General features: G+C 43.4%; 1 protein-coding gene across 3 annotated transcripts in view; it reads right to left on the bottom strand.

The window, feature by feature from the left end:
- WIPF1 (WAS/WASL interacting protein family member 1) overlaps window positions 1–17,875 on the bottom strand; it is a 58,338-nt gene that overhangs the window by 31,198 nt on the left and 9,265 nt on the right. For 2 of the 3 annotated variants that reach the window (XM_068408208.1, XM_068408209.1), the window contains exon 2: window positions 5,368–5,481. The exons of the other annotated variant lie outside the window; for it this stretch is intronic. The gene's annotated coding sequence lies outside the window, so the exon portion shown is untranslated. The remainder of the gene's footprint in view (window positions 1–5,367; window positions 5,482–17,875) is intronic. 3 annotated transcript variants of the gene reach the window in all.

The raw sequence follows: 17,875 nt of genomic DNA, 5'->3' as shown, positions 1-17,875 counted from the left end.
TCATGCACTGTTCCTATCACTGACAATTTCCATTTGGTCCAATCTGGAAAACATCCTGAGTAATACAAGGATGAATTTTTCTGTTAAGTATTTCCAACGCTGCCTTTTGGCAAGAGAAAATGTCAAAAGTCACTTGGAAAAGAAAGGTACAGCTAAGAGATGTTTCAATTATTTCATAAAAAAGCTGCCAAAATATAAAGAGTAAAATCCAGGCAATACTAATATTCTTCATATTTATACTATTATAAGCTAAGCACAGATGAGAGTATTGACCAACCACAATTACATTTTATTTCATTTACTAGAGTAGAGCTACAACAAAAATTCAACTCAAAATAGCTTTGTAAAGCCATTTTTACATACATCTTGGAGTTTTGTCTACTTTCACAGCAGGACTTGATATTTATGACATATAGATGTTTATGAAACATAGGTGAGAACACTGAAACAGAGCATTCAGATTTTACATCTGGCACTTTAACTGAAGACTCAGCCTTGACATTGAGATTATGAAATTTGCACATATGCATCTGAGTGCGCAGTACACATCTGCAGCAGAGGATGCCAATTTAAACACCCAGTAAGGGCACACAGTTAAGCTGTCCATACTTAATCTAATGGTTTCATTGTCCAGTTGAAAGTCCTATAATTAAGATATTTTCTGAAGATTTCATTTATGAAATATCCTTCTCAACTTATCTTGCCAATTGTCTAATATATGGCAAAGTACAAGTTATGTTTTGCATCAGTCTGTGGTTCTTTTAGACTCAAAGTAATTCTAATGTTATACTAAAAACTAACTCAGTCTAGGAATTTAGATTCCCTGGTCTACCTGGAGAGGCACTAAAATTTCTGTATGTAGGTACACTACAGAATTTAATCAGGATTTAAAAAAAAAAAAGAGAGAGAAGTGGGAAACTAATTCTATGTCCTGTCAAAGTTTGAGACATGAAGAGATTTCTATTTCAATCAAGATTTTAAAAAAAAAGCACTTTAACAAAATTGAAATTCTACTTTTTTGTTCTGTGCAAATTTCAGCAGAGCCTACATTTGCTTCAGGTTTTAAAAATTTATTTTAAAAGATAATTTTAGAACTTTCTAATTTCTGAAATTTAAATTTTGTACTGAATTCACCTTCAATTTCAGAGGGAACAAAAAAAGTTTGATAAACTGATAGTTTTAATTAGAAAAGCTTTTCAATAAAAATGTCCTGAAAAACTATAACTGTGATCATTAACTTTGATATCCAAACAGAAATTTTCCAACTTAGGCATCGAAATCCTATTGATAGAGGCTTATGTCTTCCTAGCTTCGCTACTGAATTGACATGGCACTGCTGACGCAGCACGGGGCTCTCTCACTGACTCCTGACTGCCTTGATCATTGCCTGGTACCAGGAGTGACATGGGGCGAGCTGGTGCCACCAGAGCTGATACTGGGAGGACACAGATGTGGACAGGCAAGGGGGCCCAAAGTCCTGTAAAGGGGACTAGTTTAAAGCATGGCACAAACCAAACCAAAAGCAACCAAGGACAACAAAGTGAAAACGCCCTTCTGCTTTCCTCCACGTCTCCGATTACAGAAGTCTTTGCTCCAATTTATTTCTCTTTGGAAACAACTTTTTACAGCTGCACATGGCAAGTATTTAGCTAGCGAGTGAAGAGGAGAAGCTGGAAAGAATGATTATTAATGGATTCTGCCAAAAAAATAGGCAGGGCAAAGTCTTCTGTGGCTTAGCAAAAGAACTAGCCGATCTTCCCCTACGCAAAGAAGGGGCATGGCCGGTGTTGCCTTCCTGAGATGAAATACAGGTCACATCTAGCTGACTGCATAGGTCATCTCCCTGCTCGGTCAGACCTGGCAGACATGCTGGGGGGGAAAAATGTGCTAGAGGGACAAATCCACATCTTGCCTGAACTTGGTGGGAGCTGCAAGCCCTTGCTTGAGGGCAGACAAAGCACCCTGGCCAGCTGCTCTGGGGCTGGCAGCAGCTCCTGGTTTCTGCCAGGTTTTTGGAAGCGGTGCCCATCCAGCATCGCACCTCCGTGTCAGCTGGCAGCTCTGAGACAGCCTGCTCCATAGGGAGCAGCTGATTTTGGAGGTAATTTGCCTCCATGCAAGACAGCAGGTCTAGCCGACCTCCTGCTGGTATTCTGAATGCAGCTTTTTGCACAAAAAGTAGTAGTTTGGTGCTGTTTAATCTAAAAAAAAAAAAAGTATGTATGGCATACCACCGCCACAAAAAAAACATACCCACAAAACCAAAAGTAGCCACACACCATCATTCAACACTTGCATTTCCTCTTTAGAACATACTTCATCGGCAAGCCCTCTGACTCCACAGGACTGCTCAAATCTGTCCTCGCTAACGCCAATCTACCAGAAGCTCAGAGGAGAAAACAAACTGGTCACTGTAGGCTGGAGTGCTCAGTGCAGGTGCCCTGAAGCAGCAGGTATGGGAGGGCGGCAGCCAATTTCCCCTTTAATTTCTTTGTAATAAAAGTGGTTGTCACAGTTGTTAAACCCTAGCTAAAGTTAGCACCACATCTGCTGAATCCTGTAAATACGGCTGAAACTCTGATCAAACCGGCTGAACGGTTTGTCTGGCTTGCATGGGCAAAACCAAACTGGGTTTATTTTAAGTAAGTTTGAAGACTAAGTTTAGCATAAGGCAGACTGAAATACAACTCCTAACATCTCTGCTTTCAAAACCAGAATTAGTAATTAAACGGAGAGTTAAGAACCACTTCAAATCTGAGGCCATAAGCTTCCAGATAAAAAGAACACTTTTTCCGAACTCAAACCTGTTGTATCTGGATCAAACCCGCAGCTGAAAGGCAACTTTGCCTTGGTTTTATCGGGTCATAAGACATTATTACTCTCACAAAGTCTACCTCCCCTGCTAAACTGCAGTCCTGACGACTGGCAGTCCTCAAACAAGTGCTATTGCAAGAATCACTGTTTTCTTCTGTACCCGTCAAGACCCTTGTGAGCAGGCAGGCTCAGAGAGGGCTGGGTTACAGGTGGTGGTCCTCCAGGCACCACCATGCAGAGAAAAAGCCCCGCTTCTATGCAGGAGGGGTACGGCAGCACCAGGGCTGTTGCGTGAATGAGCAGCCAGAGGCTGCTTCAGGCGAGCCCTAATCCATCAAAATTGGCTATTAGGAAATGCTGTTCAATGCAGACCAAACTGGTTTTGCATAGCCAGTGGGAATTTGCAGTTTTCCATTAGTACCAGAGTTTTGAGATCCATGATAAAAATGAGCTGTTTTCTGTCTTCCCACAACTGCTCATCTGAGAAAGCAGCACAGCCTGCCTTTTTAGGTCTCCCTCTTACGCCAGGAGCAGACCTGGTAGTTACCTTGCCAGCTGCTAGTGGTAACTCAATACTTCCCCGCAGTGCACAGTATAATGCACTCATTTTATCTGTTGGCTCACAAATTAGAAGAGCAAAATCTCCTCAGGAAACTCAGGAACAGCATGTCACCTTCCCTCCCTGAGAAGTGGAGTACAGGATATACTGTACCATACATATGGAAGCGTTTATTGCCTTTAAAATAACTATTCAGCTTTCATCAATAACCAGAAAAATTTAAAGTCACTGTCAACAAGGAGACTGATGTACAGAAGGGCAAACAAGCAGGGCTGGAAGCAAGCATTGACCCTTCCCCTGAGTCACTATCCATGATAGCATTCCTGGCAGGTATTTCTCTCTTCTCTCCCTAAAGATCTCCAGTGATGGAAGTTCTGCAATATCCCTCAGTCATCTACTTCATTAGCCTTAGAGCTAATGAAGCTTTTCCCGGTACCTAATGTAAACCTCCTTTGCTGTGATTTCATTTGCTATTTCTCATTCTATTTACAACTGATGTGCAGAATAATTTATTCCTTTCCTCTTCATGGCTATTTGAAAACTGTTTATATGCCCCTGATCTTCTCTTCTTTAGGCTAAGCAATCATATTTCCCCCGGTCTTTCCTCATGGGCTGTATTTGGTCCATCCCTCATCATTAATGCTGTTCATAGGACATTCCATAACCCCGTATCCTATTTGAAACAGGTGAGGGTGACACAATTCACCATCTTTACCTCAGTATTGCACTGTATATTCTTTTGCAGCATCCAATATACTAATTTGAAATAAAATATGTCAATTTAAAAATACTCATATTTTCCCTGTATGCATGTCTCCCTCCTTCAAACAGCCATCCCTTCTAACCCACAGTGCCCAAACAGGTGTGTTTGGCTACTGATCACACAGTAGTACCATCTGTTTTGGTCCTCTAATGTAGAATAACGCTCCAAATATTAGGCTTTGCAGCAATCCCCATCCTGGAAGCAGTTCATCATGCTCTGTATGAGTTGCAGAACCATAAATGAAGTGAGACATTTGTCTACTCCTAGGGCTAACTCTTCCCTCACATCTCCCAAGCCTGGCACGCAGATTTCTCCAGACTGTAGTTTCCAAAGCAAGCGCACTGCTGAAACTACACCAAAGCATCAACCCACATGGACCAGCAACAGACCCTACCAAGAAGCCCAGAATGGTTTTGTGCTCATGCCTACAGAGAACCAAAATCCCAAGCGCCTCTGGGAGCCTCCCAGCATCAGTTTCTACCTGGCCCACTAATCACAAAGAAGCCACAGTCAGGGCTTGCAACACAGTGCATTTGAGATAGGAAATAATATTTGATCTGCTGGACTGCACCAGCTCTAGGTCAGCATGTTGCAGTGTATCTACAGCACATGCTTTCTGCTTAAGCCTCTGCTGCAATGAAAAAAATTAAAAAGTAAACTCTCTGTTATTTCTTTCTTTCTGATTCACTGTGTGTCTCAGTGGACCTTTTAATACTATTTCTGTTCATTAGCACCAAACTCTGAATACTGCAGCCTTCACTGTGCAGTTTTCAAACGTAACAGCATCTGCTCTAAGCCAGGACAACTACAAATTCACAGTGCCTGGTGAAATCATATCTTAGGTCTCCTGACGTACTTGTGAAGTCTTAAATCCCTTCACTGTTAGCCCTGTGCTACTGGAATGAAAAAAAAACCCGCTGCATGTGTTAAAAGCTTGTGGATTTGGCAGAAAATTTGACATGACCTGAGGTACCCAAATCTGACATCAGGAAAGGTGTGCCACATCAGAGCATGTCAATAAACTGGCATTTTCCATTAATCCTGCCCTGGAGAAGAATGACTCCTATATTGTCACAGTGCAAATCAAGACATGAGATGGCTCGATGCCTTCTGACTGTTAGAGGCCAGGGATGACACACGCGGGAGATGTGTTTCCCTGTGCTACTGCTCACACAGTGACTCCTCCCCACTTCCCATCCCTCTCCCTGTGCAAACCCCGCAGGCTCTGTACCTCGTCACCAGCAGGAGAGATGCTTGCACAGAACAGGAGGCCTGGCAAATTCAGTCCAAAATACACTTGCCGAAGTTAATTAGATCACAATAACATTTCCCAGGCTGCACATTCCTGCAACGAAGAAAAAAAAAAGAACTATTAATTGCAAAACCAAAAGGTCGGGGACCACAGAGCCTGGGTATGTATCTATTATGCATTTCCTTGCGAAAGTAGAAAACCTGCACAAGAAACTGGCATTATGTAGACTGGAGCCCAACTCCATTTAAAGAGGAATCAGAACAGGAAAAGACACTGACTGTGCTCTCCATATCAGTCCCTGAGGCCAAAGGGCCCAATTTGTTCTCAAACAAATTTAAGATAATTCCCCTGACTTCAGCACAGCATAGTAAAAGCTAATATAAATGGAGGAATGAAAGCAGAAAAGCCTAAAAACATGTGTGGATGGATGTGGCGGTAAGACTGAACTGAGTTACCCACTGCTACAGTTGCTCGTCTTAAAAGAGCCTTGGTTCACTGACCAGCTTGTAATAAGGAGGTTTCTATAGTTCAGGCTAGAGAAAAATGCATGCAAAAACTGAAAGAAATCAACTAAACATAAGTAAAACCGGCCTCCTTCAACCTCTATGTGCTTTTAACAGCTAATTACAGAAATGATTTGCAGAACTTGCATTCAAGGGAGGAAGGGGGAAGGAATGGCCCGCAAGATGTGACAAAGGCGTGCTGCAAATAATGTCCCAGCAAAAGATACCCTCGTCCATTTGATGTACTGAATATAAAACAACAAAATGTCTTTTAACAATCCAGTCAATTTAAAATAAAAATATACAAACAGTAACTGCTCAGCATTTTATGGATTTACTTCCATTTAGAGATCAAAGTCTCGATACTCCAACCCCTCCCTGGTATGAAACCTTTGCATATGCTATGTGCTGAAATGAAACCCACGAGGTGATCCAGCTATAAACTCTCTGAAGCTGCCCCATGCACTTCAGGTTTGCATTAGTTGGTGTCGCACATCTTAACTCCTATTTTTCCCTTGCAGAGAGCAGGACAACCCTGTGCCAGGGATCCAAGTGCGCAGCAGACACAAAGTCAACAGAGCAATGCAGCTGAGTAGCTTTTGGGGAGCAAAACTGGCCAGTGATTAAAGTGGTATTCTGAGTGGTTTATTCTGTTTGTTTCCAGAATTAAGGATACTTTAAAGTTGCTTTCATCTAACTTTAAAGCTCGCTCAAACTTTAAAACTTTTATACTAATACTGCCCAAGGGAAAGAAACAAAAATAAGTAATTAAAAAGTATCATACAGAAAAATGAATTTTTATTCCATAGATGCTACGAATATGTGCAAACACATACACACAGTCTCCCTTCCTTCTGAAGTTCAGTAAAGGAGGAGGTTTTTTTTTCCTGAGCACAGAATTTTCTCCATCTGGTTCCATTTTTTACTATTTTCTTTTCTTGTTTTCCTTCTCTCTCATTCCAATCCATATTTATTTCCTTTTGTTTAGTCTGTACTCTTTATTCCCTTTCCTCGTTTTTCAGATTTCCTTTTTCATTTGTTAGGGAAAGAAACATTCTTTCCCTGGTTTTCATAATGGAAGCTGGCGAAACAGGCCCATTCAGAAACTCCCCCTCTCCTACACCCTCTCCCGCTCCTTCCCTCCTCTTTCAGTCCTGGCTGCCTGTGCTCACTCCTGGTAGCACAGTAAAAGTGTTAGGCTTTATTTATTTAGGAAACTGTATCAGTCTATTTTTTAATTCAATTTCAAATACCTGGTGCAAACCACTGTGTGGAGGCTCAAATATATTATTTATGAGCCATTATATTTAGCTTAAAACAACTCCTAATCTATTTGAGATGAGCCGCTACAAGGCAGGATTAGGCTGAAATGAAAACGTCTGCAGCGGGATTTCACTAAATTGCTTTTAAATCACATTCTTAGTTAAACAGAGTTGAGTTTCACAGTGCTCTGGTGAAGGCTATAAACCCTAATAAAGAAGAAAGGCCCATTTTGGGCAGAACTTTGGCTCTCTTTGCAAAACTTGCTGGTTTTACAGAAGCGGAGGAGCGCAGCTAAGGCCAGAGCCTTCTGCATGTAGAGCTCCAAAGCTTAAAACGTGAGAGCAAGCTCTGCAAGGCTGCAGAGGGGCAGAGCCACAGAGCTGTTAGCTGCCCAGAAACAGGGCCCTGCTGTTCCCAAATAGCCGAGACCCTCGGCACCCCGTGGCAGAGCCAGACCAGCACCCGCCTCCCCGGGCACGATGGGGTGCAGAGCTCCCCGCTCGCGCGGCCTGGTCCTGCCCAAGCCGCCGCGCTCGTTTTACGTTGATGTTTTTATGCCGAGATCAGGGTGAATGCACTAGATGGTTTGAGGAGGGTAAAATAGCAGTGCAGCTTAGTCTGGTTTCCTGCAGAATCAGGGAAATGTTTTTTTAAAAGATTTGGGAAGAAGTATGGACAGCTTTAGGAATACCCACCTGATGCTCAAATCTCTGATGTGAATGTCTGGCATGCCCTTGGTACAGCATCTGCCATCCCCAATAGCTGCACTTCATGCTAGATCACAACCACATCCACTACCCCAGCCCCTCTGCCTGGCAAACTGTGGCCTTGCCTGGCCAGCCAGGGAGTCCCTGCACAGGGCAAGCACCTTTGCCACCCACCGCTGCTGCCAGCACCGGCTGTGCAGCCGCCACCTCCTCTTCCCCCCATGCTCTCACAGCACCACGTGCGCCTTGTGCTGGGATTTAGTTTTTGTTCAGATTCTGTTAAGTACTGCTACTATATTCTACATTTTGTCATCCTGAAGTTTATTTTCTTTTTAACCTTCACTCCGACTTTGCATTCAAAGCAGGAATACAAAACGTACATCCCATTAAACAGGTTTTCATAATGGAAATTAGGAGGAATACAATTTGTGCAGGAATACAAAAACGTACATCCCATTAAACAGTCTCCCTCTGAGAGCTCCCAAGTTCTCCAGCACCAATCTGGTGCCATTTCATTACTGATATGGCGCATTCCCAAGCCATACAATACAAATTGTGTAGGAATTGTGCAGGAATACAAAACGTACATCCCATTAAACAGTCTCCCTCTGAGAGCTCCCAAGTTCTCCAGCACCAATCTGGTGCCATTTCATTACTGATATGGCACATTCCCAAGCCAAAACCCTCCAGCACAGAAAAGGTGGGATGGAATTTCTCAACAAAAATCATCAGGAATGAGAGAAAACCTTAACAAGAGACTATACGAGTAAAATCAAACAGAGCAGCTATATACTTGGTACAGCCAAAACAAACAAAGTGCTATAGTCAATAGCTTTAACCTGTGCTTGAAAAAGCACTTTCTGGTATTTATTAACAGTGAACACTTCTATTAACAATCCAGACCTTTCACTCATTATATTAACAAGATGGAGAAGATTTCATTCACACTTCTAATGCGATTCAGGTCCACGCTGCTGTTGTACAGCAAGGCAGGCTCCAAGCTTCTCACAAACTGGGCTAACTCACAGGAGAGCTTCCTATTTTTGCCCCGTAAGGTCCTGCTCTGAGAGCTCATGTTGCTCACTACATGCTAACACAAGTGCCATGCGGACCACTTCTTATCCCCCTCCCCACCAAAAATCTGTGAAAACACATATGCAGAACCCCAGCAGGACGGTTAAAGAGACATTTTAAGAGAACTAACCTGTGCTATTTGCACCCGTTGGAGGTCACCCGGTTCTGAACTTCCCCAGCAGCTTCAGTCTTGTTTCCTGTAGAGCTGCATGTGACACCACACTTCCTCACCGCACCTTGCTAGACTCGCTTCGCTTACTTTTTAAAACCAGATGAAGAAACTAAATCTCCCTTACAGCATGTTTAAGAGCTTTCTGCTCTCATGTTGAACCACTGACATTTCTGTGTAGCCAAAGAGCTCTCCTCTACTGCCTTTGGAGTCACTCCATGATTGAATGGACTTTTTTGTATTATTTCTTTATATTAATACCAAACGCTGGATGTGATTCTGTTACAGTATGCTCAGTGCCCCCCCCGCCCTCTTTTAAAGAGGAAACAAATGCAATAGTGGAGAATGTCATTATGCTGCAGGCGTGGCAAATTTCAGTTCAAGGATATTTGTTTATCAAATTTTCAGAGTGGTAATGAATTGATGTATTCGAATAGATGCAATTATGAGCAATTTTCAGAAATATTTTTCATTTGAATGTGGCAAACAGCTTTCACAGGAGTTTGAGTCCTATGAAAAAGTTTATGACTTCAAAAGAGTAGAGATTCTATTCTCAGTTGTAGCAGTGTGCATCCATACATTGTCATCTAGTGATGGGACAAACTGGCCTGAATATATGTCACAAAAGGAAGGACAGTAAAGACCTGGATTAGAAGAGTATGTTTACAGGATTAGTCAAAAGGTGGTGCTTTAGCAGTGTTTTTTTTTTTTAAGACACATGAATTTTGGAAAGGCAATATAATCCTAAGTGGTACCAACACCAGAAATATGCTGACACAGCCTGGAGATAAAGTTTGAAGACTACCATGTCAGAGGAGAGGAAGAATGGTCTTACCAGGGTCAGCAAGAAGATACTGCTCTGCTGGAAGATGCTTCTTGTGGAGGATGTTATACACCCTTCAGTTAGGCTAAGGGTGTGGGGGGGCGAGATCAATTAAATGTCCCTTTATTTAGTGAGAGCTGAAATAACAACAGCCAATGCCTGGGGCACTGATCAGCCTGGCAAGGACTAAGTGAAGGCAGAGAGGTTCCCTTGGAGACTGACTGCAAACATGTGCTGGGGCACTGATTGGATTTAGCTGCACCTAAGTGTGGATGTGAAGAACCAGAAGGCAGGGAAAAAGTGAACAAACAGATAGTGATGCTGCACATTTGGGATGCAAAGCTCCCAGCAGCAACACTCCTTTATGGCTGTCCTCCCACCACCATTCATTTCTCCCACCGTGCCCCACAGACCGTATTGAGGAACTGATCTAGTGTTCAAACGTTCATTAGTTTTTTTTCTTTTTTTCTCTTTTCTCACTCTCAGGCAGCAGGGGACAACTGCCAGCATGAGGCTGGCTCTGCTGCTACCCAGGCTGTAACACAAAACCACAGCTTGCAGCAAGCGGCCCAGCGCAAACCAATGGGAGCTGCTTCTTTGCCCATTGGTTGATGCATTCTATGTAATATCTACGTAAATTAAGAGGTTTCCGCTAGAAATGTCATATTTTAAATTAAACCGTGCCAGATGAAGACATCAGTGTTGTGAGCAGCCTCCTGGTGACCACCAGCCAGGGATTACCTCCCTGTCTGCTGCCTCGGGGCTTCCTACCACCGCTCACTAGTTTTCTACTATCAAATGAGCCAAATTAGCTCCAGTAATTTTTATCGGTGGGTTAAAGTAATCTGACTGATCCTGCTGGAAATCAAGTGGCAACGGTTTTGAGGATCCCTCCTATCCCCAGAGATGCAGGAGTAGTGACCTCTGGCAAAGAGGCAGCGACAAACAAGAGGATTTCACAGAGCAGCACGTGCCTGCTGCAGGGGTCGTTGGCTGCCAGGTTCGGGCTTATGCAAGAGTAACTGCGCAAGGATAATCCTACCTCCCCTGGAAGCTGGCACACACAGTATAAAAAGTCGCTGGATAAAGGGACAAGCTCGGGAAAGGAGAGGATCTGTTCAGGCTGACAAGGCGAGACCAGCACAAACCTTTCCATTTCAAGGAACTTCAGCAGCTAAGTATTGAACAAATCACACCCATCTAATAGAGAGATATAAATATTTTAAGTGTAAACATACAGAGGATACCCACACAAAAGGAAATACGTGCATGACTGCAATAAAGACAAGTCCACAAAATGGATGCTTTTGCATCAGACTCTCCTTGGGCGCCCACACGCCTACTCATGCACGCACGTCCGAGCTCCCGCGGCTGTAGCAGGAGTGCATGTGCAAACACGTGTCCGCAGAAGCACCTGCTCTGCCCCCATTTAACGTTTTGGGCCAAATGGACACGGTATTATTTACACTGGAAGACACTTGAGAGCACTGCGAGATGCACGCAGCTTAAGCATTTTCCCCTCGGTAAGCGTGCAGAGACACGATACGCTGGACCCCAAGCTTCAGAGGCGCCGAGGGGAAGTTGAAGAGGTCAGGAAGTGGCCATGTTTGCTCTGCACACACTGCCGCTTTGTCCTCCCCCAGCTGCTCGCCCAGGGGCTTTCAGACAGCGCGAATCCCTCACCAGAGATGGGTTACTTCTCTCCATTTTAAGAAGGGGCTACGTTTACAAAGTCACTTTTAATGTGTCAACTGCCTTGTGAGGATCTAGCTGTGTATATTGGACCGTGCCAGAGCTGTGCTTGGAGTCGCTGGTGGGGCAAACATAGTTTTGTATCCCCCCCAGATACTCCACGTTGTTCAGTATGGGAGGAATTTGTTTGCCCAGCAGGTAGCTCGCAGCAGACTCCCAGCCGCTTTGAAGCTACGCCCAAGGACAACAGCCTCCCAGGGTGTTGCTCCAGCCAGGCCCAGAGCGCAGCGGCACCTCGGCGTGCCCTTCAGTGGGGCCACGGGAAGGCCCCGCAGGACAGCAAAGGCAGCTGCACGATATTGGGGGACTCGCTGTGTCTGCAGAGCCCTCACGTGTTTGCTGAGCCACCATGGACACCAGAGGATCTGTCAGCTCTGACCACAGACCATCAAGAGGTGAAGGGAAACATCTGAAGCCTGATAAATTCTATCCTCTGTAAACAAATCACTTGTTTCTCCACCCTTGTCACAGATGAGGAACCTGTTGATTGGCACCTTCCGGAGGACTGAAGCCTCAATGGGGTTTTTTGCAGTAATTTGCTTTTAACTATGCTATGTCTCACCTTGTATATATACAAGACAAACCCATTTATTTTCTGAGTGGAAAGCATAGCTGAAGCTCTTCCTATGTACACCTGGGTACCTAACGGAGACATGTGCCAGTCAGCCTGCAGATGGCACAAGTTGTTTTTAAGACCATAAATTGACTTCCCCTCACTTGCCACTAGATCAAACAGCACTTGATTTATGGATAAAGGGCCACCCTGGCAGCAGTAACAAATCTGTCAGGCCACTGTGCAACAAGCTACACAGGGTTGTTAGCATACACAGCTGTAAAGCCATTTACACAAGGAGTTTGCTGTCCTGTGCTATGGGGATAAAAAGGCAATCACAGGCTCTAAGGTTTTTGGTTTAGACTGGAAACGGGCACTACCCTACATCCACACATTTGAGTATACTGGACATGGTGATACAGGCTAACGGAGCATGCCGAATCCCAGCATTCAAAACTCACACATACCACTTGCCTTATAAAAATGGGCCCTGTTTATTCATTATATGGAAACTCACCCCCTTCACCAATGTGGCTAACACTACGTACACACAACGGAGAATAGTGAATTTGGTGGGGACTGTTTTCTATCTGGCACCTGTCACCAGAAAATATGAGCAATTAACATCTCAGTGATTGGGCAAAACAATCTGTACTGCTCCTGACCTCGAGCGGGCACAACACATGTGAGTGCAAGAGTAAGCCATCGTGTGGAGCTGCTAATATGCAACAACAAAAAACCCCCCCTCAAATCTGTTTACCAAATCACCAGAGCCAAGCACTAATACAGAGGTGTTCAAACTTCAACGCAGGAGCACAGTCGGCAAGAGTTTGTTGAAAGAATTACAACCAGGCATGGAAACTGGGACTTCTCAGTAGCATATAATCCCTGCTGTTTCCATTTCCTCTTGCTCATTATCAGCACAGACGGGGGCTGAAGATTAGTAAACAGTGGGTGTTTGGGGTGAATTAGAGCATGTGTGATGTAGAGCTAGGTATCCTGGTGGCATCTGTGTGACTTTGTAGAGAGACGTAAATATTTAATGTTGCCCACTATGTTCATTCAGAACAATGAAATATTAACATGCTCCTTGGGCGTGGGAGAATCATACCAGATAAAACAGAGAATCTGTCTTGTCCTTCATCCAGAACATGAACAAAATCTGGTGGTCAAAAATTTTCTGGCAAATTCCCCCTCTGTAGTCACGTGTATGTAGAAGATGAAGAGTTTTCACACTGCTCCAGTTCTGTCAAACTAGGGAAAAAAAAACCCAAACCAACAAACTCTGGGACAAAATCCTCTACACAGCTATGTGCGTATGAGACGTTACATTTTCAGTTATCACCCTTGGTTTTAGCCACAGGTTACCCTTTCAGAGGACAGCCACATAAATAAAAGCCATTACTAAGAAAACGCAATATGCCTAATAACGCCTATGAATTTCTTGACTTAAGTGAAAACTGCTGAACTGACAAACCTTGCTCTCAGAAAGTTACTTGTCCTCCCTGCCCCAATAATATAGATATTAACAGACTCCTGAAGAAAAGTCTTACACTGCACATGTATTATGATATATATCATAAGACATATTTCTAAAAGGAAAACTCTTACCTTTCTGGAAGTCTCTTCATATCATTACAGATATTTGTAATAACCATAATATGTTCTCATGAACCAAAAAGGAAGTTTTATTAAAAGGAATGGCGCTGATCATTTCTTACAATACTTAATTTCACATAAAACCTAATTTCTTAGTTTGCAGCTTTTTTATACAAGCTTGAGACACAGTTTCTCTTTGACCTGATCAAAGAATATGGGATTACTCAACTGGTCCACAAACATAACAAACACTGTATGCTATCTTTCCAAAGAGTATTTTCAACACTTTTTGCCCAGTAAAAACTGCCTAGCTGTTTTTCTAGAGCAGTGTTTGTTATACTTTCCCAATGCCATGCCTAGTCTTCAAGTACCTTTTCCAATATATAAGCATTGCTATGATGGCGATATTAAAAGATATTATAGAGCACTTTGTCTTTAGCTGTTAGCATGAGTCGAAGTTTACAAAGTTTCAGGTACGAACAATTTGATGAAGAATTTTTATATGCTTGGTTATTTCAGTAGAAAACATCAACTGTTTTTAAAAGATCACACTTAAGTCTGAATACTTTCTATTCAAACTTCCCATCAGCACTTGTGTACATATATGTACACATACATATATGTACACGTGAACAAAGCTAAGCAAATCTACACCTTAGAAATCACCTTACCACAACATCCACACATTTTAAAGCCACAAAAACAATATTCACTGACAAGAGCAATGTTTCATTTGACACAGGCCATACAGTTTCAAGCTGTTACTCCTGCTTAGTTTATTTCCCCTTTACATTCTGGAGACAAAAAAGCTGTGCACCATTTTATAGTAGGGGCATCCTATCCAAAGCTCATGCCCTTTTACTTTCTTTTTTTAAAAAGGAAAAAAAGTCCCAGTTACTGGGAACTTTAGTCCATTTCTTGCATTCTTCCCATGGGTGGTATATTCCACATCAGGAATATCTTCATGCCAAATATAACCAGAGATCAGAGTCTGCGCATACTTGCTGGGCAATTATAAAATAGAAGCAGCTTCTCTGCTGTATAATGGATGAGATCTTTTATTTCTTGTTTAGCTACAAGTGCCAGCAATCCCATACTGATTGGAACTACGCACGAGTAAGGTGAGACAGATCAGATCATGTGCAAGATCAGATCATGTGTTTTTCTTTCATTAATATTTATTGAAAACAACATTCCCCCAAGAATAAACAGGAGAAAGGGAGGCTCAGTATATGAATATGTATATCCACTGCATGCCACATTATCATTTAATTACCTATGCAGTTACTATGAATTAGGCAAGCAGCAGTTAAAAAAGTAACAGGGAATTTCAGGGTCCATGAAAAGCATCCAGATAACAGCCTTGGTGACTGAAGGTCTCCATTTCCTTAGGCAGTGAAAAATTCAGCCCCGTTGAGAGATCCTACATCTCACTCACACGTAAGGGGACACATCCAAGCAAGAACGCTCACACCACTATGCCCAGTGTTGGCCCTGGTCTAAAAGGATCACTTGTTAGCCATCAGGGAACAGTTTCAATCCTTGTTCACAATCTGACTACTTCACGATGGCTTTCAGCGTGGAAGACATTCAATGCCATTTTGAGCAGGAACTTTTGTCTTGCAGACCTGGGATTACTGACTCATTGCACTTAAGACTACACTAAACCTGATAGAAAGTAATGTTTAGTGACAGCTCACCTGGCTTAGAGATAAACTGCTGATCTAGAAATAAAATGCCCTATATCACCTATCACCAAAACCTGGTTTCATCAGCTGCTGAAGCCAAGCAGCTATCAGGAGACTGTACTCTCAGGACATAAAGCAACACCTCTATCTCAAAAGGGTATGGGGACACCCTGTTCCCATAGCTGGACAAATAAAAAGAGTTGGGCTCCTGATGCCTTTTTTATGCAAGTTCCCATAACACGCTTGGGAACTGGCAATCAGGACAAGCCCTCAAACATGCAGGCTGAGATTGAGAGCGGAGGCAGTAGTATGATATTCTGGCTCGAACAGCTTGGCACTAGGTCTCCCTCATTAGCAGAAGTTCCACACAAGAATATAACTGAACTTGCAATCATCTGTCGGTATCCCACTCTGCACGTGCTTTGTTTCTTCTTTCCTCCCCCAACAGCAAGAGGCCAGGTACTCGGTAGAGAACAGAATAATTAAATTTATAGCTAAGTATATGGCTTATGGCTCTGAGGGTGTTATCTATGCACAACAGAAAACCTGTCTCCATGTCTTTTGAAGCAGCAACTTTTCAGGCAGCCATGCTAACAGAGAAGTGCCTTACAGTCCAATTTCTAGACTACTGAGTGAAGCTGGCTGGCTCCCCTGCGAGGCTGCACCACAGCAGTGACCTAAGAGAACAGCGCAGAGGAAAGCAGCAGGGGCCTCCTAAAACCCCCTGCTGGGCTTGAAAAATTACAGCTGCCCCAGAGTAAAGGGGAGACTACAGCACGGGCCCCTCGGGGGAGGTGAGAAGATTAGTTACAGGCATTTCAGTAGAGCCCAATACTTCCAGTCGGTCTGTGGGCCATGTCCCAGCAGAGCCACCATGGTCCCTCACGGAGGATGAATTGCAAGCTGATACTCGCCAGCAATGCCTCGAAGCATCCCCACACGCTGCGGGAGTCTAAAGGTGTTTCTTCACCCGCTTCCCTGTCGCTACACGCTGCCAGCGGGGGCTCGGCTGCACCAGCTGTTATACAGGCTGTTTATACCTACTTGAGGTTTCATGATGTTAATAGTTTGGATTTAAGTAAACTTTGTGACATACTTAACTTCAGGCTTTTTGCTGCTAAATGGGACAATGACTGTTCTCTCAACTTCTAATGCGCTGCTCTTGGGAATTCCGGTTTTGAAGACCTTTGATTGTCTGTTAGGCTAGTTTCATAATTATATCCTTAAGAACTATTTTAAAAATCCCTTATTTTATACTTGCCCTTATACCAGACAGGATTCCGTGGTGACAGGGTCTGAGACCCTGCACTGATGCATGTTACAGAAAATGACAGTGATACCAGGGGTCACGTGCTCCGTTGAGAAAGGAAGAAACCAGGACCTGAACAGGCCAGAAAATACAGAGAAGTGAGACTGCAATTTGTGACAATTTCACTGGGCAGAACTGAGGTTTATTGCATCAAACATGCCTGCAGATACTCTGTGTTTCTTCCTCCCCAGTAACAGTCACATCACAGTGACCCTGCAAAACTTTAGAAGAAAGATGTCAAGGGCACTGGAGCTTTAGAGCAGAAGAAAGAGTGATTCTACCTTCAGGATGGTGATTTCCAAAAATAACCATCAGTCTCCACCAGAAAACAGAGAGAGCACCTCTAGAAGCCTAATGGAAAACAGCCCAGAGAAAAGCCCAGGAAACACTGTCCTGACCTTGCCTAGAGCAATCCTGCTCCACTGGTCTCTTCTCAGCGCTGATCCCCCACAGCAACCTCACATCAAGGTCAGGCAGGACTGGACCCAGGGTTGCACCTATCAGCTCTTGTGCTAGTCCAGAGTGATATTTTTTTTTTATATTTTGTGTGTGTGTGTGTGTGTGTGTGTCTGTCTGTCTGTCTCTCCTCACTTCCTAGGGCATAAAGTCATGCCTAGCTAAGAAATGGCAGCAGGACATTTCCTTATCTCTATATCAAGGGAAGAAGGTAAAAATACACTATATTTGGGTTTTTTATACTTTCCCTTCTTGCATGGTTTTTCCATTCTATTTTCATTTGCCTCTGTCCATACCTCACAGCAGATGGCCTGGAGCAAAGGCCTTGGAAGCTCTAAATGCTATGGTATTATATACCATGTGGTAGCATTACCATGGTTTCTTTAATGCCTCAGTCTCACTGATTAGTGAGTGGACAGTGAACATACATATTTGTGAGAAGAATAAAAGCTTTCAGTTTAAGCAAAAAAGATCAGTCATATACCACTCTTACTGTAAACAACTATAAACACTATTCCTCCTAAGAGGAAGCTTTCTTGGGGAACTTTTAAAGTAACACAAACCAGAAGACAACAATGACAGTTCTTTCCC

This window comes from Nyctibius grandis, chromosome 9, assembly GCF_013368605.1.
Source record: "Nyctibius grandis isolate bNycGra1 chromosome 9, bNycGra1.pri, whole genome shotgun sequence".
Lineage (NCBI taxonomy): Eukaryota > Metazoa > Chordata > Aves > Nyctibiiformes > Nyctibiidae > Nyctibius > Nyctibius grandis.
Note: the sequence above shows the minus strand (reverse complement) of the source record. Positions and strands in the feature narration are given on the sequence as shown.